Raw genomic sequence first — 27,166 nt, 5'->3', positions numbered from 1 at the left:
GAAGAAGTTGAAGAGCAGCCCCTGTTTCACTGGCTCCAGATAGAGGCTACCCTGTTAGCCCGAGCCCCACCATGGGGATGGCATGGGACAGAATTGCAGTCAACCCTCAGTGATTTTGTGGAATGAATGGTTAAGAAAATATCCTGTTGTTGTCAGTCAGTCATTTATGACGGCAGCATGACCTAGCCTGTCCTGACTGATCGCAGGAGTCAAAATACTTCACAATGGGTATGACACGCACATTGACTAATCAAAATGGATACCAGCCAGGACTCATTTGGAGCTGCATTGGGCATGGCTGTTCGCCTTGTCCTTCATTTAAGTCTTATCATCGCCCCCCCCCCCTTTTTTTAAAGAATTTATTTATTTGAGGGAGAGTGAGCACTAGTAGGGGGAGCAACAGGCAGAGGGAGAGGGAAAAGCAGGCTCCTCGGTGAGCGGGGAGCCTGACATGCGGCTTGATCCCAGGGCCCTGGGATCACGCCCTGAGCTGAAGGCAGACGCTTAACGACTGAGCTATCCAGGCTCCCCCCATCCCCTCTTGTTAAGGTGACTTTGCATGCCTCAAATTTCATTTCCTGGGTATTGATTTCCTAACTTAGATTTTATAGTCTTTAGCGATCCTAGCCCCTTTTCTCTATTACCTGTGGCGTGACTTGCTGTGCCGGACAACACACAATTCTTCATATTTTATTGCTTCAGTTCTGTTAATGTTTTCTCCTCATCGATATCATAAGTCCTGACAGGCATGGTCAATGTTTATGCAACTTCTCTCCAAAGATTATTGCACCATACTGGACCTTCCTTCCTTCATCCCACGACTATGTCCTAAGAGCATTTTGTGTTTCCAAAGTGTGCATGAGCTGCTCTTATTACACTTTCTTAGTTGATCGCAACAGCTTATTGTTCCTAACTGAACAGGCCTGCACAGATGATCTGGGTCTAGGAGCTTTAGAGGAGAAAAAAGGGTATTAGCGCCGTCCCCAGCAAGAGGGAGCCCGGTAAGCGGAGCAATCGAAAGACTTGGTTTCTGGAGTCCAGCTGACCTGGATTCCTAGCTACTACTTAGGTGTGTGGTTAGGGCAGATTCCTTTATTTCTCTCAGCTTTGATTTTCCCATCTGTAGAATGGGGTTCTTTGTGAAGATTGGATGAGAAAATATGTGTAGAGTATTTAAGCATCGAACCTGGTCCTTAAAGAAGTTCCTTTTATTTTATTTTATGATGAACATAGCCCAAATATCTTGGGGGCCCTCCTGTTCTTTGATTCATTGGTTAAATCTGGCAATAAACTCCATGTGTTACTCCCCAAGGCTCTGGAGTTCATGGTCTGTCTTCCTCAACTTGGAATAACCACTTAACCTCTCTCTCAGTTTCCTCACCCCTGAAGTAGGAAAACAGTAGTGCCTACTGCACAGGGTAGTTGTGAGGACTGACAATTAATACATCTGAAGCCTCTAGAACTGTATCTGACGTGCAATAAGCAGCCAGTAAACTTTCTTTGTTATAATTGTCCATGTTCACATGTTTGAGGCTGGTAATTTTTATTAAAGGTTTCACTTTCCCTCCACCTTGCTGGCTCAATTCCACTGCATTCTCCTGCCTTCCAAAGCCTGTGTTCCCCCAGCAGGCCCCCCAGTACCCCCTGAGTCTCCCTGAAACACGAGGTCCAATTCAGTGGCTTCCACTATTTCACTTTTGAGGAGTAACCTTGCTTGCTCAGTTTGTCCCTACCCCTGAATCTGGGGAAATAAAAGGTCCCCATTTTCTTATGTTACCTTTTAAGATGCTACTTAGAAAAGACAGAGGGCAAGGGAAGGCTTACCATTTGGGTCCAAAGGCAAAATAAGTAGGATATGCAAGTGATACCATTTTTGCCAGCAATTACTGCCTGTGTAGTAAATCTGCTTGTTGCCATCAACATTCCAGTGGTTTTTCCATCACAAGATCCTGGGAATAACTGCAAAGATCTGTTTTGGAGTCAAAGAGATCTGGGGTCAAATCCTGGCCACTTTGCCTTTTATGATCTTGACTATGTTAGTACATTGTTCTGTTTCCTCATTTTAAAAATGGATATAACAACACCCACCTTGCAGAGCTGTCCAAAGAATGAAAAAGAGTAACTTACATAATGTTGGGTCAGTTCTGTGCGGCCAAGAGCTGCTGAGGTCTGGATCACTTTGTTAATTGTGAATTGGGCAACTGCCTGGACCAGAGATGTCACCCTCTCTCTAAGCTTCTTCTCCAGCCAGAGGTCTGTGTCTGCCAGGAGGGGAAAGCTTTTTCCTATTTGCCCAAAGTGTCCTATGGAATTGGGACTGTGGTAGAAGGGGCTTCCCTTGTAAAATGTGGAAAAGGGCCAGGCTTAGAGATGGTGGTCCGTAAATTAAATTATAACCCTCATCATCCTAACACATTTGCATGCCAAAACTCTGAACCTACTGTTTTTAGAGTTTCCAGCATCGTGGGGAAAGGTATGTAGTTGGTTTCTTTTCCATTTCTCGATGACTCATAATCTGTCTTCCCAGAAGGACAAGACGTTTTCATTTCAGGCCGTTTGCAGTTACATACGTGCTTATGCAGTCCATTGACCATGAAACTTCATGTTCTGCACCAGGAAGGAGTCTGCTTTGGCAAAATGCCTTTTGCTGCCGTCCTGAAAATTGCAGAGGCCAGATTCTGGCCCAGCACAAGGGAAAGGAGGGAAGCTGCTTCCTAAGGCAGGTATAGCCTAGACACCCCTCCCAAGATGTAGGGCCATATGGTGCAGAGCTGGTGTTTGCAGGAGGAGACAGGAAAGAAACCCACTGGGGAGAATGTAAGAGAGAGTGGTGAATTACAGGGATGGTACCTGCTTTCTGCTGTCGATTTCCAGGGCTTGTGACAGTTGTGTTCCAGGAGGGAGCCTTGCCTGTGAAAGGGGCCTGCCTGTCAGAAAAGGGTCTCCTGCTGGGATTAGGATAAAAAAGGGAAGGAGCCCCAGTTTTTTCTTCAGTGATTTTATTTGCATTAATTTTAGATTTATGGAAGAATTCTGGCAATGGTGTAGTTTTCATACGTCTCTCACTCAGCTTTCCCTAATGTTAACATCTTACACTGCCATAGCCCATTTATCAAAGCTGGGATATTACTGTCAGCACCATGTTATGAATGGAAGTACAGTTCTTATGCAAATTTTATCGGTTTTCCCACTGTCTATTTTTCTATTTCAGAGCCTCGTCGAGGGTAGCACATTGTACTTTGCTGTATCTCCTTAGTCTCATTAAATCTGTGGCAGATTCTGTCTTTGTCTTTCATGACCTTGACACTTTTGAAGAGTATTAGTCGATTATTTTGTAGGCTGGCTCCTGAATTGGGTTTGTCTAATATTTTCTGATGACTAGACCGAGGTTGTGCATTTCAGGCAGGAATAGCAGAGAGATGAAGTATCCTTCACATCCAGTCAAATCAGGGGACAAATAATGCTGATCTGTTTTCTCAGTGGTGAAGTTAACCTTGAACACTTGTTTGAAGTGGTATCTGCCTTCTTTCTTCATGGTAAACCCACCATTTCTCCCTTTCATTCTCCATTTATTAGAAGTAGATTACTGAATCCCACACTCAAGGGAGGGAAGTTCAGCTCCGCCTTTTGGAGGTGAATTTGCGGACACATGTTAAAACCACCACAGTAACTGGTAACTCCTATTCTTGGATGCTATGCAAATGTTCTCTTCATAGGAGCTTCCCCTCTTAAAGTTTGCATTCACCCATGGATTTTGCTGGCAGTGATGCGTCATTGTGGTATTCTAAAGGTGAATCTCTTTTTCATCATAGGGACCCTAAAAAGGTCACACATGTAGCCATGAGCCAGAGGAATTCTGGAGAAGGCTGCCTTCTGTGAGAACAGGTCATTTTCCTGAGATCATCAGAGAGGACTTTAGAAGAGACTGGTTATAGACATTAAAATCCCCAGCCCTTACAAAGATCTCCTACATGGTTTGGCTTTGGGATCATGGGATGGGTAGAATTAATATTAGGAGCACTGTTCCTTGGCCTTTCCCCAATGTTCCTTCCATACCTTTTTCAGAAAGGTGACCCAAGTCCCTGAAGCAGACCCCCGGCCCCTAGGGGTCTCTGAATGGCACAGTCCCTTCAGACCTCAGCGTGGAGCCTGAGCTAAGTCTCAGTGGGTTTCAGACGTGGAGCAAATGGCCTCTGGTCCCAAACAAGACAGGGGTCTTGTGTTGGAAAGATGACCTACTTTTGTCGCCATGATTTCTTCTGGCAGTCCTGTGGTACCTTGGGGCACCTGGAAGAGCAAATTCAGGTTTGTGGCTATTTGGGGAGTTAGCACTGTTGGATAGAAGGCTGAACTAAGGTCCTGGCAGTAGTGTTAGAAGGAAGATAGATAATAATTCAGGCATTTAGTCGATCAGACAGCAAATATTTATGGAATGCCTATTGTATTGCAGAGAATATTATAGGTGTCAAGAATAAAGGATGAACACAAAGGCCCCTGTGCTCAGTGAGTTTGCTTTCTATGGGCTACTGGGGCTGGGGGGTAACATCAGGGTTGTATCTGGAAAGTCAGAGAAGAGGAGCACTTAAAGGGGCTGTAGGTTTTTGAACTATGGAGGCCACAAGAGAGATTTGGAGGTAAAAGAGGATGGTTTCATTCTGGAACATTTGGAGTTTGGGGTGTTCGTGAGCCATCAAGGGTGAGACGCTCACTTAGATATGCCTAGTTAGATATGAAAAGCTACATTTGGCAGAAGCCTGGGGACACTGGGAATGGATGAGAGCTCCCGCAAGCATGGGACTCACGGTGGGCTCAGCCAAGGGCAGGTGCACATGAGGAGCCCCTGGGGAAGTGTGATGTGTGTTAAGGCAACAGAAAGGGTTGGAAGTCACTGGTACCACCTGGGAAGAGGCCTGGGTCAAATCAAAAGCTCCTACAGCTTCATGAGATATGGAAGTGTGTGCTTTCTAGCATCTCACAAGAGAGTCAATTTATCAAGGTCTTAGTGTGAGCCCTTCCCTAGCTGCTATCACCTCACACAAGACACTTAGCTCCTGAGTTTTAATTTCTCCATCATTGAAATCAGAGGTTCAGCCAAACCAGAGGTTCTCACACTGTGGTTTATGGAACCCCCCAACCCCTAGCACCAGCCTCTCCTGAGAGCATGTGAGAAAAGTCAGCCCTCAGGCCCCATCCCTGATCTACGGGATCAGCAACTCCAGACAGGGCCATCCATCTGTTATTATACACTTTCAGGTGATTCTGATGATCCGGAAAGTTTGAGAACCACTGGATTAGATGAATGTGAGACTCCCTTCTAGCTTCAAAGCTTCTATACTGTATTCTCTTTCACGTGCTTTTGTCAAGTTTAATAGCCTGTGCTTCTTTGTCTTCCCTTAATTGTTAAACGATGGTTAACATTTAACCATTGTTAATGATGAATCATTGTTAAGTGGCTTAAAATTTTCTCCTTGGGGTGGGGAGGGAAGGGGTGTCTGTGTGTGTGCCTGTGTGTATATGTATGCGCATGTGTGTGCATGAACACACATATGCGCATACGCTTGTGTAGTGCAAGGAGGCTCCGGAATGGAGACTTAGGGCTGGCCCATCCTGCTTGTGCGCATGCGCGTGTGTAGTCCCAGGAGGCTCGTGAATGGAGACTTGTGAATGGAGACTTAGGCGGTCCTATCCTGCTTGCTTTCTTGTACTCGGCGGTGTAAAGTGAGCTATGTCAGGCAAGGAAAGCCAAAGATGGCAGTGGGTGAGCTCGCGCACACAGTGGCCCTCAAAAGCTGTGCTTTGCCTTAACCTTCTCTGACACAGCTGGAGCTAGGGGTAGGGTTGACCTAGAACTACGGCCCTGGGATAGTTGTCAGCTCTGTGGTGCTAGTGATGTGTTTTGGGAGCAGTGTTATTGCGGTCCGGAACGGACGGCCAGGAAAGAATTCTTGAGACACCTTTGGTGGTTTTATTAAAACAAGGGGCCAAGCCCTATGGGCAGAAAGAGCTGTTGCCTCCAGATTGTGAGGAACAACTGATTTATATATTTTGGGGTTGAGGGAAGTGAAGAAAATGGGAAGTTCCAAAAGGATTTTCAGATGCGGAGGAAGACTCACCAGGATCCTGGAGGCCAGGCTATCATCAGGCTAAGGTAGTTTTTCCCTCTAGCAAGGCATTTACATCAAGACAGCTGGGAGCTTCCTTGAGGAAGGTTACACTCTGCCTGCCTCCAGTATTTGTCAATGGGCTGTAGGTCAGAAGGGCATTTTGTTTTATCTATATTTCCTTCTGCCTTTATTTTCCACATCATACCCCCCCTGAATAATTTTGACCCTTAAATCTTTAAGGTTGTTGAGGGTGAATGGTCTTATCTTTGTTAACTTCTTCCTGCTTAAAGAGGGGTGTAGAGATGTCCTTACTTCTGGGTCAACATTGGTCATTTGGGGGAATTTATATATATGAGTTACCAAAGGCAGAGGCATCCAATCCAAAGTAGACAACATATATGAACCTCCTTGAGTGGGAAGGATCATCTCTCAGCTGGAGGTTACGACAGTGAAGGAGTCTTGGCACCAGGCAGGGAGTCCCCAAAAAAGACAACAAAATAAAGTTAGTATTGTAATGAGAAAGAGGAGCTGGAGAAAATAACCTTCGATAGTTTATCAACATTTTTATCTACTCCAGGAGTTTTTGTGTTTTTTTAAAGATTTTATTTATTTATGTATTTGTCAGCGAGAAGGAGAGAGAGAGCACACAAGCAGGCAGAGAGGCCGAGAGAGAGGCAGGCTCCACACCGAGCAAGGAGCCTGATGCGGGACTCGATCCTAGGACCCTGGGATCATGACCTGAGCCAAAGGCAGAGGCTTAACCCACTGATCCACCCATGCACCCAAGAGGCACCTTTCATAGAAACAAAAGAAAAAATACAGGTTAAGGGTTGGAGCAAAATTACAAACCCCAGTGTCTTGAGTCTTAAGTGCTTAAGATCTAATATCTACAAAGATGTGTTGCTGAAACATTTTCTCCTGTAATAATCCTCATTTTTATCAAAGACAGCCAAATCAAGACATTTGTTTATAAAACAAGTCCAATTTTAACAAGCTGGGCCTCATTACTTTCATAAGCTCAGTAAGAATAGTGAATGATCGGGGCGCCTGGGTGGCTCAGTGGGTTAAAGCCTCTGTCTTTGGCTCGGGTCATGATCCCAGGGTCCTGGAATCAAGCCCCGCATGGGGCTCTCTGCTCGGCAGGGAGCCTGCTTCCCTTCCTCTCTCTCTGTCTGCCTCTCTGCCTACCTGTGATCTCTGTCTGTCAAATAAATAAATAAATAAAATCTTAAAAAAAAAATAGTGAATGATCGTGTAGATCTTTTAAAATCAGCTTTGCTAGAACTTTTATAAGGAATCTAGATTGAACTTTTAGTAGCCTCTCTAGGCCAGCAGGCAAGCTAAGTGCTTGTCATCAGACATGCCTGCAAATACCTGTAGATTTGAGTGAATTCCTTTTCATGGGTCCCCAAAGTATGACGTTCCTCCACCTGCCAGGAAGTGACAGTCTTCACTAGCTGGTGAGGCTGCTGGGAACTCTCTAAGCAAGGTATCAGGCCAACATTTCCAAGGGGCTCTATTGGCTTCATGTTTTGCAAAGTCACCCGTACTTCCTTAAAATCGTTTGGTCATATCTGAGTCTCTGCATGTCTCTCAAACAGGACATTCCAGTTAAAGCCTTGGTAAAATAACCAATGTTTCAAAACCAGTGGTGTCCTGTTACAAGGAGAACAGAATTTGTATTGAACTTATGCAAATGATTGCTATGATTGCCAGGGAAGGAAGAATACTTCAGGAGATCTTTTGAATTTCAGAGGGTTCAGGTAGAGAGAAAAGCTAAAGGCTTCATTTTGTTCACAGAGAAATACTTTATCATTATTTCTATCATTGATGGGGTTTTTTTTGTTTTTTTTTTTAAGATTTTATTTTTATTTTATTTAACAGACAGAGATCACAAGTAGGCAGAGAGGCAGGCAGAGAGAGAGAGGAGGAAGCAGGCTCCCTGCTGAGCAGAGAGCCTGATGCGGCGCTCGATCCCAGGACCCTGGGATCATGACCTGAGCCGAAGGCAGAGGCTTTAACCCACTGAGCCACCCAGGTGCCCCTCTATCATTGATGTTTTAAGAGAAGGCTTTCTTAATCTGGAAGAGCAAACACTAAAGAACTAGAAACGTTTCAAACAGGAGTCACAAAAACTATAATCATCCTCACTTTAGTTACTTCTGGCAACTCACCCATTTTAGTTTTAGGATTTTAATGATATTAAAAACCTGTATTTGTCAAAAACCCTTTTTATGAATCTTCTGGAAGATGAAACACATTTTACAAGAGAAGATGAACAATAACTGTAAATGACAAAAAGACTAAAATATGGACATGGTTCAAGATCTGAGGTGAGGTTGCAATATAGTTGGTGAGGAAATCTGGTGATTTCTGTGACAGTTCAATAATCAGAATATTAAGTGATGGCTTGATACCAGAACATATTAAAACTTTAGGAATTGCCTGTCATCTCTTAGAAAATTAAAGCATTTACCCGAGCAATACAACCTAAGGCTTATTATTTAACAGTGCTTCCAGAATAACTCAACATACCAAATAAAAAGGCCTCATGAGTCAAAAAGACTTCATTTAAAATTTAATCTTAAGAAGTTTGTTAAAAAAAAACCCTCAGAAGGTTATAAAGCACATGCCTAAATAGGATTACAGATCATTATTATTTATTCAATCAAGATGATCGTAAGAGAGTCCAGAGGCAAATATGAAGAATTATACAGTTGTTAGCAAAATGTAGCTCCTTTAATATTGAGAAGAAGTTGTGACTAAGTAGTCAAAAACCTGATAAAGACAAAACCTAGAAACTGGATTTCCTGAGCAGAAAAAAGAGAAAAAAAAAATGTTTACATTTTCTTATCAAGTACAAACCACAATTCAAGAAAACTTTGTTCTTTTAACTGAGAGATCAGCAGAATTTCACTCATGCCACTGTACTTTCAAAAATCCATTCATTTTAACTTCAGGCCTGACCACACATAAAATTCCTTTCCAATGATTTCCTTTCATAAACCTTTTAAAACAACTTTTTCATTTCAGAGTTGCTTCCCTTATTCCTATCAGTCTTAATTACATTTAACAAACTTTTAACTCTTAGAAACCTTAGTCTCCAGTGAAAACTAAGTAGTAACCAAATGTGAACTTCTAAACCAGAATTCTTTAGATGGAAAATTTATGAATCTAGTAAGCATAAAGCAGGTTTACCAACACATTCAAACAGCCTTAGTTTCTTTGCAGTAAGTCAAAAGTGCAAACCTACATTCAGCCATCAATGCTTTAGTGTTTTATCTCATTTGGAAAAGGCCTAGGTGTCCAATGAATTCAATCCTATTTATTACTTAAGCAAAATTTTAAAGTTTTAGGTTATCAAAGACATTGAAAGCTATCTTAACAGTTACCCATGAAAACTTGAGACAGACAAAATTAACGAGAATTTTAAGTCACCTTTTTTTGTTTTTGTTTTTGTTTTAGGGAGAGAGTGCTGGGGGTGGTGGTGGAGGGAGAGAGAGAGAGTCTGAAGCAGACTCCTTGCTGAGCATGGAGCCCAACACGGGGCTCGATCCCGTGACCCAAGCTGAAACCAAGTCACATGCTCAGCTGACGGAGCCACCCAGGTGCCCTGGTTTTAAGTCGTCTTTTTGCTAACAAATTCCAACAGAGATAAGTTTATGTAACCCTTAGTAAGTGTTGGTAGAATAAGAAGTTTCAATTAGTTTAAATACTGAACTATGTTCTACCTGGGTCCATTTAAAAGTAAATCGATTTGTTCCGCATTGTCAGTTTTTACCTGGGATACTGGCGGGGCAATCTGGAGTGGGTGGCGTTAAGTTTCAGGGTGCTCTTTGCTCCTCGACAGCAAGGGGAGGGGTAGGAGCCAATGGCGCTGGAACACCAGGAATGGTCTAGAAGCCAGTTATGCAGGCCACACACCCAAGTGGTACGGAAACAGGAGGAGGGGGAGGGGAAGGCAGAAGGCAGAGAAAAATGTTTCTAGTCTTAAAACTTAGCTCAGACAGACGAACAGATGCCACACTTTTTCCTTTTAAATCTTGCAACTGGAAAGAAAAAAAAAATCTTGCAACTGGACTGTTTCCAGTGGGTTAAAAGGCATCCCAAGGGAGAGTCCCTGTAGGCTGAATAGAAAAGGTCCATTATCCAGAACACCTCTGCGCGCAATCCCCCCACCTCCCTTGCGGTGTCCCAGGTGCAGGATTATCAGAGATTCCTGGTGTCAAAGTGACCCCAGGCATCCCTGGAACAAAATCCCTATAATCACTGCCTGCCATAAAGGCCCTTTGGAGGGAGGCCTGCCCTCCTTCCCCCTTCCCCATTCACGTTCTAGATTACAGTGAGTGCCTGAGGCTGTGAAGAATCCACCATTTTAAACCCATGGAAAACATGAGAGAAATTTTACAAGAGGCAATTACCCAAATTTGTAACTTTAGTTAGCAGAGGACATTGACAGAAACAGTAAAGATAGAAATCCATCATGGCCTAAGCGACATTCCAATACAAATAGTATTTAAAGCCAGCTTCCCTAGGAAATGGTCCCCAGTTGGGTTTTAATTCCATTGGGTACCGGTTTTCGGTTGGCTCCCAGTGGAGATCCCACAGCCAGAAGCAGCTAGATCAGAGACGTGGAAGGGATTACATTAGACCAAGAAGGAGGAAACTTCGCATGGGAGTCTGACGATCGGCAGCGGTCCTGGTGACTTAGGTGGCTGATCCGTGTCCAAGGCAGAGAACTTTGTCTACAGACAGGAGTAAAGAGAGGGCATCAGGTGTCTGGGTCTTATTACCATTTGCCCAGGGCACTAACTTCCAGCCGAAAGGTAGGCTTTCTCCTCCCCAGAGAGTAGTTCCTGGCTAGCGGATTGCAGCCTGAGCAGTCAGCATGAGAGTGTTCCAGTAAGACCACACTCCTCGAACAGCACCAGGAATGAGAGCAGAGGAGAGAGGAGAGGAAGTACTCACCAATTCTGCATACCGGCTCGGCGTCCAGATGCAAAGACTCAAAGCCACGAGGGAGGCCGTCAAATGATGTGTTTTGGGTGCAGTGTTGGTGGGGTCCCGAACTGATGGCCAAGAAAGAATTCTTGAGACATCTTTGGTGAAAAAAGGTGGTTTTATTAAAGGAAGGGGACAGGCCTTAGGAGCAGGAGGAGCTGTAACCTCTGGATTGTGAGGAGCCACTGATTACACGCTTGGGGTTGGGGGAAGTAAAGACAATGGGAAGCACCGGAATTATATTCAGATGCAGAGGAAGATGTACCAGGATCCTGGGGGCTATAGTCAAGCTAAGGTAGTTTTTCCCTCTAGCAAGGCATTAGCATCAAGACAGCTGGGAGCTTCCTGGAGGAAGATTATCCTCTGCCTGCCTCCAGCATTTGTCAATGGGCTGTAGGTTGTAAGGACATTTCTTTTTATCTACATTTCCTTCTGCCTCTGTTTCCCATACCACTGGCACTCTTTCTGGCATCGCTCTGCATTTCTGGCGTCTGTGTTCCCTTGGGCTTGATGACTGCTTCATAACAAGAGCTGCTGCTGGTTCAGCTCAGATTTCCCTGTCAGAAGTCCCCTGCGGATCAGTCCCTCCTCACACATGCCGCTGTGCACATGTGCAGCCCCCAGCCAATAAGCCTCGCTCTGTCCACCGCTGACCCTGGCAGACTGTAAGCCAGTGGCCTTCCCTCTCACCAGAGGGGGCACCTACCAGCAACGGGGTCCACCCTCAAGGAAAGGAGGAGGCCACCCAGGACCAGGAAACAGGAATCTGGGTGGGGAATCCAGGGTCTTAGGCACTCAGGGATGGTCTCTACACATGGCAGGGTCCTGACTCTCATAAGCACGTGGCGTGGGACCCCACAGTCCAGCCAAGGAGTGTGGTCTGGCCCAAGGGAGGATCCACAATGGGGCTTCTAAAAGAAGACCCCCCATTTGTGTGGGTCTAAGGGAGAAGCCATGAACCGCTCCGAGGGCTCCTCTTCCCTCTCATCTTTTGTGTCCTGCAGACACTCCCCCCATGTGACATTTACGGACATGTAGCATGTCAAAGTATGGGAGACACTAGAAGGCATCTGATGGAGCCCATTGCTTAACATGTGGGAAAGCCCAGTGCTCTGGAAGGGCCAGTTGCATTCTGGAATGGTGGATTCCTCTCTGGAATGATACTCGGGAGTGACAAATTAATTACACCCCGAGAGTACACCCTGGGAGGGTGGATTCCATTTGGGAATTACACTGTGTGGAATGGTGGAGTGTGTTCTGGGATTATGCATGGAAATGGTGGACTTCAAAAGGAAGCAGGACTGTGATGGGAACAGACCCGCCCCTCCGAGAGAAGCAGGCAGCTTTGGAAAGTACCTCCTGCTGCTCCTAGTGTCTGAGAATGTCTCGAATTCCTAGGTAACTAGAACAAACACCGTTCTGTCTTAAACCCACATTTGCACGGCTGCCTCGAAGGCATCACCTTGGAAGAGGCTTGAGTGGCAGATTTCAGTTACATATTCATAGCGCTGCTTTAGTAATAATAGTTGGAGCGAGCTTCAAAAAGATGGAAATAAGGTCCTCTTTTTTTTTTTTTTTCCTGTTCAGAATTTCCTGATAATTTTTAGTTAGTCTGGGCGTTCTCCATTGCCTCGGTGAATATAACTTGGTTCATTCCATGAAAATCAAGTAACTATAATGCTAGCAATGTATTTCTGTCACAGATGATATTTTTGTTTGTGTTTTGAAGTGTTTTTATGAATTGAATTACAAAACTAACCAAATCAGAGATGAATTTTGCTCAGGAAGTTGAAGTCTTTTATGAAATAGAATTACCATGAGAAATTGACCTAATTATTCAGAAGTTTCAAATGCAAAAACCTAATAGAGTTTTGAAAGCCCTCCAAAGAAGAAAGCCCAAGAATACAGCTCCCTTGTGGCAAAGCAACACTTTTTATTTGCTTCTCTCTTAAGAAATATAGCTTTTAGCTCATGAGAGCACAGCTTCTGGATCATTGTATAAATGCATTACACTAGTTTTCAAGGCTACGGTTCTTTAAAACTAGTTTTTTATTGCATAATGCGTTTTTTTCCTTCATTCTAACCATTGTTGGTTAAATACAAGTGTGATTTTCATATGTAACTGCTTAAATCTTTCATCCACATGTAAGTGGCCTACGATTTTGATGTTTGTTCATGTTGAGGAAGTGCTGGTATGTTTTCCTATCATAATAGATAACATCCCAGAAGACCTCCATGTTGTAACCGTTATCTAAACTTTCTGCTTCATGAGGAGTATTTGAAGAGTGTAGCTTGGGGTTGACTTGCCCTGTTCAAAGACTGGACTTTCTCTTGATATAAGGAAAGTCTCTTTAGTCTCGCTCCACTTAGCTGGACGAGATTTAGAAAGAAGGTTTGATTGGCACTCATCCCGGTGAGGACTGCCCTCCCCCGACTTCTTATCTGCGGTTTCTCTGGTCCTTCCAGATCCACCACCCCACTGTGTCTGGAATCTATTTCCAGCATGCAGAAGTGGCTCTGCTTGGTGGCTTTCTCTGGTTCTTAACTTCCCCCTCCGCAGAGGCCGTGCTCATCTACAATCTCCAGCAATGTGTTCACCCTGAAGACATAGCTTCGGAGGGCTCCTGGCTAGAGACCAGCCGTGCCCTTAAGGACACTTCAAACAAACATGCAAAGAGAAAAAAAGCTGTGCTTACAATGCACGCTTGCCCCTGGGGTTTCCTTCCAGCTGAGGGTCATTCATACATGCCTCCCACACACGAGGTTTAGAGCCCCCAATCTTATGACCCCCGACACCCTTCATGTTGCATTCCACTGCTTTGCAGGAAAAGAGTTTCAATTTCTCGTGCATAGTCTTCAGTGGAGGATAAGTGCTATTGATGCTGTGAGAAGGAAACTGTGCCCCTTCAGATCTGGAACGGCCAGAAAAACCACCAGGGAAGTCTTGACCAAATGGCAAATAGGGTCCACCGCATGTACAACTCTGACAGTAGCGCTGTTCTAGGAACTGGGCTGAGGAAGATTCCAAGGCCTCCACGAATGGGAGAGAATTGATACCATGTGATCAACTGAATGAGACTTCCAGGTTTCTGGAAATCAAGTTGGATGGGGATGCTGCTTATCAGGACAGGGATTACTGATGCAGCCCAAGTTAAAGAGAAAAATAAGGAGCTCAGTTTTGATGTGTTAAATTTGAGAGGCTTACATGATGCCTGGATCCACTTGGCCGTTAGGTACATAGACCTGCCCTTCTGAAGGAGAGGGCTGGGCTGGAGAAATAGATCAGCAACCCCCAGCGTCTATGTGGCAGTGACTGGCTGGGATGGGAACTCCCAGGTGGAGAGTGGAGGGGAAGCTGAGAAGAAGAGGTTGGGCAGAATCACCAAGAACAGCAACTCTAGGAGGAAGTATAGTTCTACCTCCATTACTCATTATTTCTGCCCCTGTCCCATTGATAAGATTTTATATCAACACACTCTAGACTTTAGTTTCTTCCTCAGTAAAGTGGGAATGATTTCTCCTTCCTGTATCCCGTATTGTCATGAGGATCACTTGATTTTTGGTGAAACATGGTGGGTGGAACAAGCATACTTACTACTGGTCCTTCCAGAATTCCACTGAAATGCTTGTAAATTGGGGCAAAGGGCACTTTGCCAGCAGGACAAAAGGAAAGAGGCAGAAGATGGCAGTAATGACATTTGGGAAACTGAAAAGCACATAGGCAAGTGGCAATGCATTTAGAAATCAAAGTATGGGGTGTGCCTGGGTGGCTCAGTAGGTTAAGTGTCCGACTCAGCTCATGATCTCGGGGTCATGAGATCGAGCCCTACTTCAAGTTCTTTGCTCAGCATGGAGCCTGCTTGAGATTCTCTCTCTCCCTCTCTTTCTGGCGCTTCCTCCAGCTTGTGCTCACATGCTCTCTCTCTCTTTCAAAAACAGAAAGAATGATGATTGCTAGGCCAGTAGCGAGGGGAAGATGATCAGAAGCTGGCTACTCTTCGAGGGGAGCCTTAAAGTTTACAAGGGTTTTCTCCTGCGTCTCTGATGATTTCTCTTTCCTTGGATCTCTCTTTCATTTTAAAGAAGTAACTGTTCAAGGGAGAAAGATACAGGTACCTTATATGAATAAACCACAGTGTATCCATTCTCTAACTGAATTAGGATATTAGGATGTTTCTGGCAAAAACAAAGAAATGTGCAGATAAAATAAAGATACATAAACCTCCACAGAGATAAGACACAGTAATACCTAAGGGCTGTTACCCCTGGAAGAGAAGGAGGAGGAGGAAAGGAATGGAGAATGGAGATACAGCTGTGTTTTAATCCCTGCCCCCACGTTTATTTATTTATTTGGGGCTTTATTGAGATAGAAGTTACATATAACACTGTTTATATGTGTAAGTTTAAGGTCTACAATGTGGTAATTCGATATATGGATTTGATGTACATGTTGAGAAATGATCAAGACAATAAAGGGAGATGATACATTTATCATCTCAGGAAGCACTTGTAAGATTTACTCTCTTAGCACCTTTCAAGTATGGTGAACTGTAGTCACCATGCTGTCCGTTAGATCTCCAGATCAGATTCATCTTAGAACTGGAAGTTTGCATCCTTTGGCTACCTTTACCCATCCTCCTCCTCCCCACACTACCCCACCCACTGTGGCAACTTCCAATGCTCTGTTTCTGTGAGTTTGACTTTTTTTAGATTTCACATACAAATGAGCTAATACAGTATTTGCTTTTCTCTGACTCATTTCACTTAGTATAATGCCCTTTAGGTTTATCCATGTTGTTATGAGTGGCAAGATTTCCTCATTGTTCGGTGGCGTGTGCATGTGTGTGTATGTATATAACATATTATCTTTATCCATCCGTCCATCAACAGACATTAGTTGTTTCCATGTCTTGGCTATTGTAAATAATGCTGAAATGAACATAAGGGTGCAGATATCTCTTTGAGATACTGTTTTCATTTCCTTTAGACACCCAGTCATGGTAGTTTGAGGGATGCTATATAGTTTTCCAGAGTGTCTGTGTCAAGTTACATCCCCACCAAGAGTGCACAAGAAAAGTCCCTTTTCTCCCCATTCTCACCAGCACATGTTCTCTCTTGTCTTTTTGATAATAGCCACCCTCACAGGTGTGAGCTTATACATTTTTGTGGCTTTGACTTGCATTTCCCTATTGTTTAGTGATGTTGAGCAATTTTTCATGTGTCTGTTGGCTTCTGATTTGTATATCTTAGGAAAAATGTCTTTCTTTGGAAATTTTCAGGTTCTTTGCCCATTCTTTAATTGTATTATTTGTTCTTTTGCTATTGAATTGTATGAGTTCCTTATATATTTTAGATATTATCCCCTTATCACAGATATAGGGTGCAAGTATTTCTCCCATGAACTAAAACGTTAGTTATTTTGAGGAAGGAAAAACAAAATCTTCCCATCAGGATGCAAGGACATGTAAGTGAATGTATGTAAAGGCGCCATGCTCAGAGCACTGGGCTTCCCCACCAGCTCTGGTTTAGAATCCTCATGGAGACATGAAGCCCAGGACTCTGGTTATGGGCCTGTCCCTCTTCTCTTAGACATTGTGAGACCTGGGTCTGGTCATCCTCCGGTCTATGTCCTGTGAGGCCCCATGGCAATGCCCCTCCACCTTCCACTGCTATGAGACCTAAGTTAGAATCAGCTGCCCTGGAGAATCCAGCGCCTAGAGAGCAAAAACTTTGGAAAATCCTATTCTGGAATACAGCCAGCCACCAAGGTAGGGAGGAACAAGAGGGTGCCGGCTCTGTGTCCTTTATAATACCAAGTCACCCCAATAGCACTTCTGTCGCTATCATTGACAGTGCTGTGGGCATTGTTCATGGCAGCAATAGCCTTCTTCCTAGGCGCCTTCATTTTTCTGTGATGATTGACTTCTGATATAGGAATGATATTCTCTGCAGATACATTACCTTTGGTTGTTAAGAGCTAATAGATCTGCTTCATTAACTGCAAACTATTTTTAGCCTCAGCATTAAATGGAGAGACAGAATGCATCCACGAGACAACAAAGCCTGCCTTAACCCAAGTAACACAAGCTTCATAAAGCAGTGCTTTGTGGCTTTCCTTCAGCTCCTAAGGAGCCTGGTCATACCCGCATGCATACAGTGTTTGGTCTTTGACTATGAAAATACTCTTCAGAGTAACTTTTTAAAATTATAAGAAACAATATACTAACATTCTGTAACCAAATAAAAGAAAACAAGGGGGGAAAAATTCATCCTTCATCTCGGCCACCCTGATATAACAATGCCTTTTACCCTTGCCTTCAAGTTATTTTTCAAAGGAATATTTCCTATATATCCAGTACTAGCATCATGACAAGTGGGTATACTTTTCATTTAACACTACATCATTACTGTTGCTGCGGAGTGACCCTAGCTTCCCTTTTGAACTAAACTTTCAATTCTGAAATAAATCTAGATTTATTGTTAGTTGTAAAGATAATAGAATTCCTGCCCGTCTTTCACCCAGTTTCTCCTCATGCCATCGTGGTCCCTAACCATGGCACGTTGGTCAAGTCTAAAAAATTAAGTAGTGATCGTGCTAACGAGTAGTAGTACCGCATTATCAACTGAACTACGGACTATTTGGATATCACTCGTTTTTCCACTAATGTCTTTTTCTCTTCCAGATCCAATCCAAGCTACCACAATGTGTTGGGTCAAATATCACCGTTAATGACTGTATTACAGTCCATCCATATAATATCCCACTATTGACCTAACACCCTGTTTCTAAATATCTAGATCGTTGCTTTTTTTTTTTTTCCTGTCTCACAAGGGATCACAGGCAGAACCTCTTCCCTTAAGATTCTTTTCCTCACAACAGACTATAACCACACTTCCAAGAGCCCGAGGAGAGGACATATTGATGGCTCTGGGTACTGTCGCACATTGCCAAATTGTCTTCCAAAATGCCTGTGCTCATTTCCACTGTCATAAGTAATTTTTTGAGAGTAGCACATTCATGTAATCTTATCAGCATTAGTTACTCTCACTTAAACATTTTGACTCATCTAACAGGTGAAAATGACATCTCAATTTTTAAAAATTGTGCTTATTTGATTAACTAGCAATTTGAGTATTTTACCACGTGTGTTTACCAGCCATACTATCTCTTTTGTGAGTTGTCTCTTCATATTTTATTTATTAGGGTCTGAATGTGTTTTTTTTCAATATGTATGAGTTTTATAATAAAGATAGCCCTTGGCCTGTCATTTTGCCGCAGTGATTTATCCTTCAATCTGTTGTTTTGATTTTCTTTTGCGATTTTTGAAGAGCATAGCCAAAGTGTTAGGATGCAGAATTCATCACTTTTCTTTTGATTTATTTTCTTTACCTTTTTTAAGGTTAGAACGGTTTCTCCTCAAGAACGAAAATCTGATCTTAAAACCCAATCCTCCTCTATAATTTGATTTCCCATCTTTAACCATTTGATTCATCTGGAGTATTTTTGGCGTTTGGCCCAAATGTCTGACCTGGCCGCCTCTTGCTCTCCTGCTACAGGTGACCACGCCTTCTTCATCATCAACAGTAAAAGCCACCTTTGTATTTCTGAGTGAGTGAAAGGCATACACCCGCCCCCCCCACCCCTGTGTTGCCCAAGGCCGAATCCTTGGAGCTCTCCTGACTCTCTCCTCTCCTTCACCCTCCACATTCACTCAACTACAACACCCTAGTGGTTCTATTATGTGGTTCTTCCTCCTGCTTTTTGGGAGAAGAGTATATACTTCTTGGAACACTTTGCCACTTTGCCACTTTGCCTCATCCCTACTCATCTGGAAGGTGGAGTCAGGGGTGTCCTGGCTTTGTGTCACCAAAGTGCCCCATATTGCTTGTTATGTTTGTCCCACCCAGTTGCTATGTCCTGCTAACTTATTTGTGGTCCCCTGTCTCTTGCATCATTAATGTAGCCTTACTGACTAACCCTGTGCCTGATGCATTTAGGAGCTCAATACATATTTGTTAGTTATGCGAAAGACCTAATACAGGAGTATGTATGTCAGTAAAGCAGGAGTCATACCCAACTCTGTCCCAGCAGGGCTTGATTAGAATAATTTCCTGCAGAATACATAAGTAAAGGGGATAGCATATTGGAATTCACGCTTTTTATGGTATGAAGATATCATGAACACTGTAGCTTGGCTTGTTCAACATCCATTTATTCTCCTTCTAGGCACCATGCCTGTCATGCAAAGGCTGGAAAAATTAAAACGACATTTTTCAGACTGCCTTGCAGCCAGTATTCTGGAGGTGAATTAGGTCTCACCAATGAGATTCATTCTTGGGACAGATGGAAGGCAGGTGTGGGACGAAGGCCATGTCCTGCTGCTGTTTCTCCTGCTAAGGAAGGCGGTCAAAGCATAAGAACTCACCCTTCCAAGGTTCACCATCACTTTGTGGGTGTAAAGGCAATCCCAGTGTCATGGGAGGATTGAGTGTGAAGGCAGAGATTTCTTGGTTATGAGTCACCACTAACGCTAGTTCCCCTCTTTCTCTCTTTCTCATCTATTTATTCATCTATCTATAAAATAGAGTGAATGATGAGTCATGAATTCCATTCCACTGGCCTTCTCAGCAATTCTGTAACCACACTTCTGCTGAAAATACTTCGAGTGTTTTCTGTTTTCTGAACCATGGCAGATACACAAGGACATAAGGACTGGTGTCGCCCTAGTTGACTCAAGCAGCCCACCTTGGTCAGTTGTCATTTTTCCCAAAATAAATGGAGAAAGTTCTTTTCCTAGGACTTAGGATGAAGCTGTGCTTACTCATTATTCTATGGTTCTGTGAGGGTCTGATAGATCATTTCCACTATATTTCCCCCCACTTCCCAGTCTCCTTTGAGATTTTACTGGCACAAACCTCCTAAATCAGCAAAAAGCTACAAGTAGTGGGTAATTATAAAGCTAGACCTAAAGATAAAAATACACAGAGAAAATGTAAGTGAATGATTAAGATATTTAACATAGGAAGAGTTCTTTCAAGCCTATTAAAAAAAAAATTAACAACCCAGTTAAAAAAAAAATGAACCAAACACATGAACAGAGGAAGAAAAGTAGCCAAGGAAGATATTAAAATACTCAATTTTTTTTTTTTTTTTAATCAGATTACTTGGGTGCCTGGGTGGCTCAGTCTGTTGAGTTGATTTTTGGTTTCAGCTCAGGTCATGAACTTAGGGTCATGAGATCGAGCCCTGTTTCAGACTCCATGCTCAGTATGGATTCTGCTTGAGATTCTCTCCTCCCTTTGTCCCTCCCACTCATGTGCTCTCTCTCTCTCTTTCTTTCTAATAAATGAATAAATCTTTAAAAAAATTAACAAAGACTTTTAAGTAATACTCAGATCTGGTAAAGATATTACTTCTACTGGACATTCTCATAACCCCTTCATAAGCTTCTAAGTTGGTTAATTTTCTAGGTATTAGTTTGATTATATTTATGAAAAGCCCTTAAAATATCCATTCTCTAGGATCAATAGTTGTCAACTGGAAGCAATGTTGTCCCCAGGAGCCATTTAGTAATGTCTGGAGATTATTTTTGGTTTTCATAACTATGGTTGGGGGGTGGGGTTGGCATCTAGTGCTTTGAGACCAGGGGCGATATCCAACATCCTACAGTGCATGGGAGAGTTCCCACAGAAACCCACATAGCCCAAAAGATCAACAGTGTTGATACTGAGACATTCTGTCTTAGATACAAGAATTTTGCTTTAAGAATTTTTCCAAGTGAGAAAATTAAGTGTATTTAAAGATTCATTTATTCAATTCTTTTTGGAGAACAGTAAGTCGGTAGCTATTGAAACTTTAAATGTACATACCCATAATTTTTAAAATTTTAATATGTAATTCTAGTATCATTAGCATATAGTATATATTAGTTTCAGTTGAACAGTTTAGTGATTAAAAAATTCTGTACATTACTCAGTGCTCACCATGGTAATTGTGTTCTTAATACCTTTCATCCATCCCCCCCACCCACCTCTTCTCTGGTAACCACCACTTTGTTCGCTATATATAAGATTCTGCTTTTTTGTGTATCCCTTTTTTTCTTTGTTCATTGATTTTGTTTCTTAAATTCCACATATGAGTGAAATTATATGGCATTTGTCTTTCTCTGACTGACTTTTCTCACTTAGCATTATATCCTCCTACCCGTGTTGTTGCAATTGGAAAGATTTCGTTATTTTTATGGCTGAGTAATATTTCTGTGTGTGTGTGTGTGTGTGTGTGTGTGTGTATACTACTGTACTACATCTTCTTATCCATTCACCTGTTGATGGACTCTTGAGCTGCTTCCATAATTTGGCTATTGTAAATAATGCTGCAATAAACATAGGGGTGTATATGCATCTTTGAATTAATGTTCTCATATTTTTTGGGTAAATACCCAGCAGTAGAATTACTGGATAATATGATAATTACATTTTTATTATTATGAGGAATTCCATACTCTTTTCCACAGTGGCTATACCATCAGAATGCATTCCCACCAACAGTGCACAAGAATTTCTTTCTCTCCATATCCTCACCAACACTGTTTCCTGTGTTTATGATTTTAGCCATTCTGAGTGTGAGATGATATCTCGTTGTAGTTTTGATTTGCATTTCCCTGATGATGTGTAATGTTGAGCATCTTTTCATGTGTCTGTTGGCTATCTGGATGTCTTCTTTGGAGAAATGTCTGTTTTTGGCTTCTGCCTGTTTTTAAATTGGATTAGTTGTGTTGCATAAGTTCTTTATATGTTTTGGATACTAACCCTTGATCAGATATGTCATTTGCAATATCTTTTCTCTTTTAGTAGGTTGCCTTTTAGTTTTATTGATTGTTTCCTTTGTTGTGCAGAAGCTTTTTATTTTGATGTAATCCCAATAGCTTATTTTCGCTTTTGTTTTCCTTGCCTCAGGAGACATATCTAGAAAAATGTTGCAATGTCCAATGTCAGAGAAATTACTGACTGTACTCTTTTTCTAGGATTTTTATGGTTTCAGGTTTCAGGTTAAAAAAAATTTTTTTTATGGTTTCAGGTCTTACATTTAGGTCCTAAATCCATTTTGAGTTTATTTTTGTGTATGGTGTAGGAAAGTGGACCAATTTCATTCTTTAGCATGTAGCTGTCCAGTTTTCCCATCACCATTTGTTGGAGGGACTGTCTTTTTCCCATTGCCTATTCTTGCCTCCTTTGTTGAAAACTAGTTGACCATATGATTTGAGTTTGTTTCTGGGCTCTGTATTCTACTCTATTCATCTATGTGTATACAGTATAGAGTAGCATATCTTAAAATCTGGGATTGTGATTCCTCCAGTTATTTCTTCTTTTTCAAGATGACTTTGCTATTCAGGGTCTTTGTGGTTCCATGCAAATTTTAGGATTACTTGTTCTAGTTCTCTGAAAAATGCTTTGGTATTTTGAATGAGATTGCATTAAATCTGTAGATTGAGGGACTCCTGGGTGGCTCAGTCAGTTAAGCGTCTGCCTTCAGCTCAGGTCCTGGGATTGAGTCCTTCATCAGACTCCTTCCTTGGTGGGGAGTCTGCTTCTCCCTCTGCCTGCTGCTCCCCCAGCTTGTGCTCTCTGTAGAGAGATAAATGCAGAAAAATAAAATATCTCTAAAAATATTTGTAGATTGCTTTGGGTAGTGTGGACATTTTAACAATATTTGTTTTCCCAATCCATGAGCGTGGAAGATCTTTCCATTTGTTTGTGTCATCTTCAGTTTTTCTCATCACTGTTTTTTAGTTTTCAGAGTACAGGTCTTTCACCCCCGTGGTTAAGTGTATTCCCAGGTATTTCATTATTTCTGGTGTAATCTGCTACTTCATTATTCATGTGGAGAAATGTAATGGATATCTGTATGTTGATTTTGTATTCTGCAATCTTATTGAATTCACTTATCAGTTCTAACAGTTTTTTGGTGGAGTCTTTAAGGTTTCCTATATATAGTAGTATCAAGTCATCTGTAAACAGTGAAAGTTCTACTTCTTCTTACCAATTTGGATGCCTTTTATTTTTTTTTCCTGTCTTATTGCTGTGGCTAGGATTTCTAGTACTATGTTGAATAAAAATGGTGAGAGTGAATGTTCTTATCATATTTCTAATCTTAGGAAGAAAGCTTTCAGTTTTTCACCACTGAATATGAAGTTAGCTGTGAGTTTTACATATATGGCCTTTATTATGTTGAGGTGTGTTCCCTCTAAACCTAACTTTGTTGAGGGTTTTTATCATTAATGGATGTCATACTGTGTCAGATGCTTTTTCTGCAACTATTGAAATGATCATATATTTTTTTTTAAGATTTTATTTATTTACTTGACAGAGATCATAAGTAGGCAGAGAGGCAGGCAGAGAGGCAGGCAGAGAGAGAGAGGAGGAGGAGGAAGCAGTTTCCCTGCTGAGCAGAGAGCCCGATGTGGGGCTTGATCCCAGGACCCTGAGATCATGACCTGAGCCGAAGGCAGAGGCTTTAACCCACTGAGCCACCCAGGTACCCCGATCATATGGTTTTAATCCTTTCTCTTGTTTATGTGATCTATTAGGTTGATTGATTTGTGAAAATCAAACCACACTTGCATCCCAGGAATAAATCCCTCTTGAGCATGGTTAATGATTTTTTTTTTTTTTTGTATTATTGGATTTGGTTCACTAATATTTTGTTGAAGGTTTTTGTTTCTATGTTCATCAGAGACATTGGCCTATAGTTCTTTTTTTTATAGTGTCTTTATCTGGTTTTGATATCAGGGTAATTCTGGCTTCATAGAATGAATTTGAAAGCTTTCTTTCCTCTTCTATTTTTTGGAATAGTTTGAGAAAAACGTGTTATTAACTCTAATTTAACTATTTGGTAAAATTCACCTGTGAAGCTGGCTGGTCCTGGACTTCTGTTTCTTGAGAATTTTTTAAATTACGGATTCAGTTTCATTGCTGGTAATCCATCTGTTCAAAGTTTGCATTTCTTCCTGATTCAATTTTGGGTGGTTATATGTTTTTAAGAATTTATCCATTTCTTCTAGTTTGGCAATTTGTTGACATATAATTTTTTAGTAAAACTTATAATCCTTTGTATTTCTGTGTTGTCAGTTGTTATTTCTCTTCTTTCATTTGTGACTTTGTTTATTTGTTTCCTCTCTTTATCTCTTTCTCTGTTTCTCTATTTTTTTTTTCTTTTCTGATGGGTCTGGCTAAAGGTTTATCAGCTTTGTTGATGTTTTCAAAGAACTGGCTCCTGGTTTCATTGATCTGTTCTATTGGTTTGGTTTTGTTTTAGTTTCTATTTCATTTATTTCTGTTTTAATCTTTATTTTTTTCCCTCCTATTGGTTTTGAGTTTTGTTTGTTCTTTTTCTAGCTCCTTTGGGTGTGAGGTTAGGTTGTTTATTTGAGATTTTTCTTGCTTCTTGAGTTAGGCCTGTATTGCTATAAGCATCCCTCTTAGAACAGCTTTTGCTGCAGCTGAAAGATTTTGGACCATTGTATTTTCATTTTCATTTGTCTCTGTGTATTTTCTTATTTCCTCTTTGATTTCTTGGCTAACTATTCATTTGTCAGTACCATGTTATAACCTCCATGTATTTGAAGTCTTTCAGATTTTTTTCTTGTGGTTGATTTCTGCTGTCAAACTGTTGTGGTTGGAAAAGATGATGGTATGACTTCAGTCTTTCTGAATTTGTTCAGACTCATTTCATGGCCTAATGTGTAATCCATTCTGGAGATATTCCATGTGCACTTGAAAAGAATGTGTACTTCATTGTATTAGTGTAGATATATCTATAATTTTTAATTATCCACCATAGAAATACTCAGATGTGAACAAAAAGGCACATACACAAATATTCCCAGCATTATTTTTAACAGTGAAATTTTGGAAACAACCTGAATATCAATCTGCCGCGTAAGTTAATGTACATACGTGCTCTAAATAGCAGAGTACTTGGCCTTCCCACCTCCCAGTGGTCTTTTCCTAGGATCTGATTCTCCTCTAAGGATCTTTCAGTACTATGGATGGGATCAATAGAAGAACTATTCCCAAGACTCCCTTCAACCTGTCAGTTCCCGGTTCGGAAACTGGAAAAAAAAACCTGATCTTTCCTCTCTGACCCCTTGGTTGAGTCAAGAGGGAGTCACATTACATAAGTTTGGCCAACCAGATGGGACTTTAGATCTTGAACCAAGGCGGAGCCAGAGAGTAATTCAAGACCAAACCCCTGAGTGACACCAGTGTGGCAGTGGTAGGTGTCTGTGGGCAGGGGCGGGTGGGGGGAGGGGTGGCAGCTGCCTCTGAGACTGGCAGTTCTTACAAGTGACAGCACTGAGCCTCTACTACTTGGACCACCAGAAAGACTTTGGTTTCTGTTATTAAAAACATGGATGGGAAGCCCCAGCAGCAGTCTAATAAATTGACACCTTAAGATCTCGGTGAATTGCCGACTATGTAAGCTAACTGATATGCTAGAGCATTCTGCACAGTTGTTAAAAAGAAGGATCATCAGCCCATACTGGCAAGTGGGAAATCAAATGAAAAAATTCATCCACCCAAACTCTTTCATTTATTAGTCTCTGTGTTCTGAACTGGACATACCTAGTTTTTGCTCTCATGGAGATTGATTGATTGATTGATTGATTGATTGATTTAGATTTTGCTTATTTATTTGAGAGAGAGGGAGCACTTGAGGGAGCACAAGCAGGGGGAGGGGCAGAGGGAGAGGGAGAAGCAGACTCTCCACTGAGTAGGGAGCCTGATGCAGGACTGAGGCACCCAGGTGCCTGTCACGGAGCATTATTTAAAATCGCAAAATACTGGAAATGAACTAATTGTCTAACAAGAGTGGAACGAGAAAGAGTGTAAATTGTGGCATAGGCAGTACAGTCATCCCCCACCTGTCTGTGGTTTCAACGTCAGGATTTCAGTTACCCGCCGTCAGCCAGTCTGCAAACAGATGATCTACCTCTGACACATCATCAGAAGGTCAAGAGCAGCCTAGCACTCCATCACAGTGCCGAAGCCATTTGCCACACTTTACCTCATTGTGTAGGCATTTTGTCACCTCTCATTATCACAAAAAGAGGGTGATGGTACAATAAGGTGTTTTGAGAGACCATAGTCATATAACCTTTACTGCAGTATGTTAGTGTAATTGTTCTATTTTATTATTGTTAACTTCTTACACTACCTACTTAATAAAGTATCATAGGTATATATTTATAGGGAAAAAATAGTATATATAGGGTTTGGTACTATCTGTGGTTTCAGGCATCCACTGGGGGTCTTGGAAAGTATCCTGCACAGGTAAGGGGGAATTACTGTATACAGGAGAACTAACAGCCATTAAAAATAATTAGATTGATAAATATATACTCAACAGTTTTTGTGTGTATATATATATGTAGATACATTTTATCTATAAGTATATATCTAACTATATATATAATATATATAACTATATAACTATAAGATTTAAAATTATGACTACATATGTGTCTATATTCTATATAATGAACACAATAAAGAAAAATAAAAATTATATATACATAAACATATATGTACATATGCATGTGTATATATCTATATCTCCATATCTATATTTACATACAGATATCTTACAAAAAGTCGCATGTAACCAAAAGGAAGTATTGTATTCAAATGTTGACAGGACTCATTCCTAAATTTCGGCAATCTGCATGTTATATTTATAAACATAAAATTTATTATTCATAACCATGAATTATTTACAGTAAGGATACAGTAAAAGATTTGAAGTTTGCTACTGTAAAACATTTAAAGTTTTCTAACTCCATTTTACACTTAACTATATTTTTGAGATGTTCTATAATAGGAATAAGTGAACTATGTAAACAGACATAGTTACATAAAATACTTATAAAACATATGTATGTTACAAAATAAAAAGAAAAAAGAATTTCATCATCTTCCTTTGATACATTCCATGACCCTCGAGTCAAGTTGGAAGTGCTTGGTTTCCCTTTGCTGGCCCCTGGGTGCTAGAAGGTACAGAA

The 27,166-nt window shown here is 41.6% G+C and overlaps 1 protein-coding gene across 2 annotated transcripts in view; it reads left to right on the top strand.

The window, feature by feature from the left end:
* EGFLAM (EGF like, fibronectin type III and laminin G domains) overlaps positions 1–27,166 on the top strand; it is a 177,645-nt gene that overhangs the window by 40,854 nt on the left and 109,625 nt on the right. The gene's annotated exons all lie outside the window — the stretch shown is intronic.

Source organism: Meles meles, chromosome 3, assembly GCF_922984935.1.
Source record: "Meles meles chromosome 3, mMelMel3.1 paternal haplotype, whole genome shotgun sequence".
Lineage (NCBI taxonomy): Eukaryota > Metazoa > Chordata > Mammalia > Carnivora > Mustelidae > Meles > Meles meles.
Note: the sequence above shows the minus strand (reverse complement) of the source record. Positions and strands in the feature narration are given on the sequence as shown.